The sequence below is a fragment of the Polyodon spathula genome, unplaced genomic scaffold (assembly GCF_017654505.1).
Source record: "Polyodon spathula isolate WHYD16114869_AA unplaced genomic scaffold, ASM1765450v1 scaffolds_1494, whole genome shotgun sequence".
NCBI lineage: Eukaryota > Metazoa > Chordata > Actinopteri > Acipenseriformes > Polyodontidae > Polyodon > Polyodon spathula.
In genome coordinates this window covers 12501-20003 of record NW_024472973.1, presented here as the reverse complement: position 1 = coordinate 20003, position 7503 = coordinate 12501, and positions in this window count along the sequence as shown.

Sequence of the window (7503 nt, the reverse complement as noted above, 5' to 3'; positions counted from 1 at the left end):
GCTCGAGGATCTTTTCTCCGAGTAGACTAGTTCCCTTGTTATTTAAATGCAGTCCATCCCGTCTATACAGATAGTCCTCGTTGTAGAATGTGGTCCAATGATCAAGATAGGTGAAGCCTTCCCGTGTGCACCACGTCTTCAGCCATTTGTTTTGATTAATTATTTCCAGCTGTCCATATGGTCCTTTGCAAGGTGCGGGTAGTATACCAGAAAATACCACAGTTTTGGTTTTCTCTTTTAATTTCCTTCCTAGCTCTCTGAATTTGTTTTGCAGGGATTTTGGTCTGTCTCTTCCAATGTTGTTTGTACCGATGTGAATATACTGGTGTAAGTATATCAATAGATATATTAAACATATATTCGAAATGCATTATAGTATATAAGGGTAATATATTGGAAAATATATTTAAAATAGAGCGAGAAAAGCACTCTGGTAATGTATAATAAACTGAAAATATATTCTACAATATATTACAAACAGAACCGAAGAGCATACATTTATACATGCTAAAAGATGAGGACTTTTACAAAAAAACTGACCATGGGTTTGAATTGAGGTGTAACTGTAGTGTACAAAAGAAAATGAAAATAAGATGAAAAAGCTATTTCACAAAGGTTTAAATGATAGGAAATAGGCTTGAATCCAAGTATGCCGGGCAGGGAAGGATTAACTTGCTGATAGCAAGAGAGCTGGCCTCCAAATCGGCGAAGCAGGTGAGGAGCAAAAGGAGGTATATTTGGCTGATAGTGCAGGGATCCGTAATGATCAGCATGTCGACTGACCCTGGTCAGACACTATATCTTCTGCATAGTCAATTTGTCTGATTCAACATGCAGCGGCCAATCAACTGAGTACGTCAATCAGGCTGGCGAACAGCAACTCGTAGGGCGCCCCTCCTCAGGGAACTGATGCGGGCCTGTCCTGAAGATCTTGGATGCGGCAAGGGGAGTGGGAGATAGAGGCCAAGGGATGATAGGCCTTACACGCAGTGGCATGGGATTTTGGGGGGTGGGGGACCCTTAGGTCAAAGACCCAGTCGTTGAGTCCTCTGGACCTGGTCGGGGGGGAAGATGGAAACCGAAAGTCAACGCTGTCGGGTATCAGAATTTCAGGGGGGGGGGGGGGGTGAATTAACCTTAAAAGGTGGGGCGGAGAACTAGAGTAACATGGAGGACTTTCCCCAGGCTTGGCCAATTAGGATCAATACAGCCGACGATAAGGGAGTAGAAAAGGAGTACTTGGGGACTAAACCTAGCGGGCCAAAAACCGTAGCTGCTGAGGGCCCCAGCGACAGATGGAGTGGCTTTCGGAGGGCTTGGCCAATTCAGGATTACAGCCGACGAAGTAAGACTAAACCTCAGCCGGGCCAAAAACTTAGCTGCTGAGGGCCCAGACAGGATCAATAAGCAGAAGATTATTGACCTGGACCCAAGCGGCGAGAGGTTAGCGCAGGTCTTCAACACATGGCTGTGCACGGGAGTCATCCCCAAGGTCTTTAAAAAAGGTTGTACGGTACTAATCCCAAAAACCATGGACCGAGAGGGTCTATTGAACATCAGCAACTGGAGACCGATTACGATAGGGTCCATGGTTTTGAGGCTCTTTTCCAGGATATTAACGATTGGGCTGGCGCGTGCCTGCCCACTCAATCCTAGACAGAGAGGATTCATATCATCCCCTGGGTGCTCAGAAAACCTTAGGGTTCTGCAAAACCTTTTCCGGCACTGCAAAAAAGAGCGCAACCCCCTTGCAGTGGTATTTGTGGACTTTGCTAAGGCCTTTGACTCCGTCTCTCACGAGCATATCCTGTGTGCTCTCAGACAGAGAAATGTGGACGATCATGTGGTTGGAATTATCCAGAATTCCTATGAGGATTGCATAACCTCGGTCAGTGTATTAGGTCAGGAGTCACCTCCCACCGACATGAAGGTAGGGGTTAAGCAGGGCGATCCCATGTCGCCCCTGCTCTTTAATCTAGTGCTGGATCCCCTAATCCAAACGCTAGAATCTATTGGACGTGGATACAAGGTGGGGACATTCCAGCTGTCCACCCTCGCTTTTGCGGATGGTCTGGCGATGGTGAGCGATTCGTGGGAAGGCATGGCAGACAATATCAGGATCCTGGAGTCCTTCTGCAAGCTTACCTGGCTTGCAGTGCAAGCTCAAAAGTGTTATGGCTGCATGATTAAACCGACCAAGGACTCATTTACTATTAACGACTGCCAAAAATGGAGCATTGGTGGGTTTGAGCTCCAAATGCTAGGTGACGGTATGTTATTCAAGTACTTGGGTGTCAAGGTCGATCCCTGGCTAGGGATCACGAAGCCTACGCTGAGCAAGCAGCTCCAGAACTGGATTGGAAAGATAGGAAGGGCCCCCCTAAAACCCACCCAGAAGGTTACTATCTTGAACAGCTATGCCTTGCCGCGTCTCATCTATCTGGCAGACCACTGCGACTGCAAGGAGGGAGCCTTGAAAGCGGCGGATGGCCTTATCACGAAGCAGTGAAGGCCTTGTTGCACCTCCCTGCCTACACCTGTAACAGCTTGCTTTACTCTGGCCTAAAAGACGGTGGGTGGGGCCTATAATCAAGTTTGCGAGTCTAGTGCCGTCCATCCAGGCAAGACGGCTGCACCGCATAGTCAATTCATCCGATGAAGTGACTAGCAAGGTGTTGTGGGAGATGGGTGCCAAAAGTGAGTTTCAGAGGCTGTGGGTTAAAGCAGGCGGTGACATTGAAGGGATGCCGAGACTCGCCCCGCCGCACACGGAGCGAGAGGAAGCGCCCCCCGAGCCACCGACCATCCCCGTCGGCAGATGCCCAGTTCCGTGCAACTGGCGGCAGGAAGAATTCCTGGCATGGACCAGACTGCCTGTCCAGGGTGTCGGGATACGTCAGTTTAAGAAGGACAAGGTCAGCAATGCTTGGGTCAGAGATGGTAGGGGGTTCCGGCAACGCCACTACATCGCTGCAACTGAGGGCCAACGTATACCCGACCGGAGAGTGCCTCAGCCGAGGTAGGGCCAAGGACCTTGCGACTTGCAGAATGTGCCGCGCTAGGCTGGAATCCTGTTCACACATCTTGGGGCAATGTCCGAGCATCCAGGGGGCCAGAATTGTCCGACACAACAAGATCTGTGATCTGCTGGCCCTCGAAGCCGAAAGGGCTGGGTGGAGTGTGCACAAGGAACCTCACTTTAGGGATGAGAATGGGGATCTTTTGATACCCGACCTCGTGTTCTCTAATGGAAGGAAAGCCCTGGTGATCGATGTGACCGTCAGGTTTGAGTATGCCGACGACACCCTGGAAAGAGCCGAGGCTGAAAAGGCCGGTCACTACAGCCATCTGAAGCCGCAGATCATGGAGTTGACGGGTGCGGGCCTGGTGTAATTATTTGGATTCTCGATGGGAGCCAGAGGAAAGTGGCTGGCCTCCAACTACAAGATCCTGAAGGAGCTCGGCATAGGTTCGGCCCGGAGAGTCACCTTTGCGAAACTGATCAGCTGCAGAACTCTACTATATTCCCTGGATATCTTAGCCAAGTTTGGCAGAGCTGACCAAGTTTATCTCAATACCGTCTGAGCGGAAAAGGTCAAAACTCCTACCTTCGACACAGTAGGGACAAGGAGCGGCAGCTTGGCCAGCCAGGACGGGTCAGGGAGGCTGCGCCCTGGCATGTGGGCTGTTTAGGACGTAGCGTCCCACGGCCCAGACTGGTTGGAGTGTGGTAAGGTCCCGATGGAAGCAGCCGGAATGACTCCCAAGCCGGCTAGAAAGCCCCCTGTACTTGTTCCCCTCCGGGGGGCTATCGAATGAAGGTGAGGGAACAACATCTACCGTGCTGGTTTAACACCTTCCAGCTAGACATCCCTTAGTTCCTGATTCGCTCCTTTGGGGCTGTCGAAAATGACGAGCGGACCTGGGGTGCCAGACCTCATACCATTTCCGGACTGACGGCCCTAGTTCCTCGCGCCGCTCCTGGGGTCGTTGAAACCGACAAGCGGTGCCATGCGCGGCATCTCTGCCGAACTGTCCTGCCGGCGTTAACATCCACCTGGCTAGAAACCCCTCGGTCTCGTCCCGTTCTAGAGGGGCCTCGAAAGACGGTGAGCGGGACGATAGAGAGGAAAAGGTTCCGTAGAAGCCGCCGGACTTCTTCCCTTTCCGGCTAGATGACCCGCTGCAGTTGCACTCCCTGGTGGGCAATTGAAAGAAGGTGGGAGTGTAACATGGAGGACAAGGTTCTTGAGGGATTAGGTTCCTTCGTGGGTAACCTGACCTGACCGTGTGGCCAGCCTCCAGGTAACTCACTGGGCGGGGTGGAGGGTCTGCGGGCGCGGTCACCCGTGTCGATGCAGTTCGGTCTGACGCGTGTTGCGGCCCCCTTGGCAGCGGGGTCCTCGCGCCGCCTAGACTCGCTCCGCTTCGGCCGGATCTCTTGGCTGCGGGCGCGGTCCCCACCTCGTCCACGAGCCGCGATTGAGTCTTCGATCAATCTTCCACCCTGTTGGGGCGGAGCGGTGGGGCGCGCCGCTTCGCCACAAACTGGCAGTGCGTGGGCTGCATGCCGCCCTGAGCCCCCTCTCTGGTCCGGCTGGGACCCATGGCTAGATTTCGTCCATCCTCGATCGGCTAGATTGGCCCCTGTCCTGTACCCCCTTGGGGCCAATCGAAAGAAGGTGAGGGTGCAACACCTACCGTGCCGGTTTTAAGACCTTCCGGCTAGATGGCCCTCGGTTCCTGGCGCCGCTGCCGTGGGCCGTCGAAAATGACTAGCGGACCTGGGTATGCCTTGGGGCCGTTTTTACATAGTATGGCAGGTACCCACAAACAGACACTCGGGCGGGGGGAATAAGGTCTAACCCCCGCCTCCCCGGTCGGCCACGTCCTCGCCGCTTGGGGTGGCCCGACACGTGGGGGGGGGGCAGGAGGAGGTAAGCGCGGCCCTTCCCGACGGTTCCCCACCCCCCGTCCGGCAATCCCGCGGGCGGGGGGGGCCCTCCGGCGGAACCCCTCCCACTCTGAGCCGCCCTGGGTTCTAGACAAACCCCACATCATCCGGGTTCCCGACTGACCCAATAAACCCGTTGTGCGATCGGTCCCTCCCGTGGGCGAAGCCGGTCGTTTAAGTTTCCGGGGGGGTGGAATGGGGGACACAGGCCGCGTGAGGCCCGTAGCGGTGACGGGCCCCCCACAGGGGGGGGGGGCCCTCTGGCAAGTTGAAACACGGGGCCGTAAGGTTCGGTTGTATTCTCCGGGTGCCGTACGGTTTGTCTTCCACGGGGGACCCGGGGCTGTTGGGCGGGGATTTTTTCAAGCAAAAATCGGCCTCAGGGCCAGGTTTGGTTTTGCAGCCGGATTACACCATTATGCCTGCTCGGGTTCGGTTTCCCTTCGTGTAAAAGGGGCTGGCAGCAGAGTCAGAATTGAGTTACATGACCAGAGTCAGAATTGAGCTACATGACCAGAGTCAGAATTGAGCTACATGACCAGAGTCAGAATTGAGCTACATGACCAGAGTCAGAATTGAGTTACATGACCAGAGTCAGAATTGAGCTACATGACCAGAGTCAGAATTGAGCTACATGACCAGAGTCAGAATTGAGCTACATGACCAGAGTCAGAATTAACTGACATGACCAGAGTCAGAATTGAGCTACATGACCAGTCAGAATTGTCTACATGACCATTGAGCTACATGACCAGAGTCAGAATTCAGAATTGACATGACCAGAGTCAGAATTGACATGACCAGAGTCAGAATTGAGCTACATGACCAGAGTCAGAATTGAGCTACATGACCAGAGTCAGAATTGAGCTACATGACCAGAGTCAGAATTGAGTTACATGACCAGAGTCAGCATAGTGCTACATGACCAGAGTCAGAATAGTGCTACATGACCAGAGTCAGAATTGAGCTACATGACCAGAGTCAGAATTGAGCTACATGACCAGAGTCAGAATTGAGTTACATGACCAGAGTCAGAATTGAGCTACATGACCAGAGTCAGAATTGAGCTACATGACCAGAGTCAGAATTGAGCTACATGACCAGAGTCAGAATTGAATTACATGCCCAGAGTCAGAATAGTGCTACATTACCAGAGTCAGCACAGTGCTACATGACCAGAGTCATAATAGTACTACATGACCAGAGTCAGAATTGACTTACATGACCAGAGTCATAATAGTGCTACATGACCAGAGTCAGAATTGACTTACATGACCAGAGTCAGAATTGAGCTACATGACCAGAGTCAGCATAGTGCTACATGACCAGTCAGCAGAGTCAAAATAGTGCTACGTGACTATAACCACAATTGAGTTACATGACTATTGGTACAGTTTAACTACATGACGATAGCCACAACTGAGTTACATGATAGCCACAAAAAAACCTTTCCCTTCTCCTATGGGGATGCAGTGGGTCCGGATCGCCGAGCAGGAGTTCCGGGAGGTCGGCATGAAGTAGTGGCTTGCACCCATGATGCTATTAGACAGCAGATACACTGGCGAGGTATGTGCATATTACTAGGGGCACGGGATTTCCATCAAAAAAAATATTTCTAAGTCAAGACGGATGTTCTGGCTCAGGGTATGAGTGACCGATCCAGGCCATGAGGGAGGCTCTGCACCTCTGTTGCCCTCCCGCGCCTGGTGCCGGATCAGACCGGGCCGGAGGCTCTGTTTTTGGCTTGGGGAGGCGGTAGGTCCCCTTACAAGTCCTGGACTTCCATGCTGATGGAAGTATGTTGCCCTCCCATGCCTGGCACCAGATCAAGCCAGGTTGAAGGCTTTGTTTTGGTCTCGAGTAGGCAGTTTGGTGACTCTGTTTTCAGCAGCAGTGTGCCGTTTGTGTCCTTGGTGACTTCCATGTTTTTGCTGCCAGAGTCTCAGTCTCAGTTGTGGACATGGTCATGTCTACCTTTTCCGCGAACCTTTTGGTGGACGTGGTCATTGGCCGAGCATTTTATTTATTTATTTATTTATTTATTTTATTTTATTTTATTGTCCTATCTTTAACATTAGATGACCATAGTCTGGACTTTTTAGGCTTCTCCACAAACTAAGAGTTGAAAAAGACATGGTCATGTTGCCTATCTTTAACATGACATGACCATGACCATAGCAGGGCATTTGTGGAAGTCCGTTAAGGGCCGAGATTAAAAAGTCCTGCGGGGCGGCAGCGACTCCTTGGCAGTGTGACTTTGGCCCTCTCACCCATAAAGACTCCATGTCAAAGATACAACGGGTGGACCCGCAGAGATTTCTGTCGACGGGGTTTTTAAAACAAAAAATATTTCCAAGTCAGGATGGAGGTGTCCCTTTTTTTTACGAACGTGCTAAGATCCGACCTGCCTCACCCTAACTTGGGGGTCCCCCAACCTCTCGGCTGGCGACCCGTTGTCCTCCGGCCCTACTGACTTCATGAAGGAGGGGGCCCGACCGCGGGTACTGGGAGTCAGTACGTTCCTAGGAAGTACAAGACGGGTTCGGGAC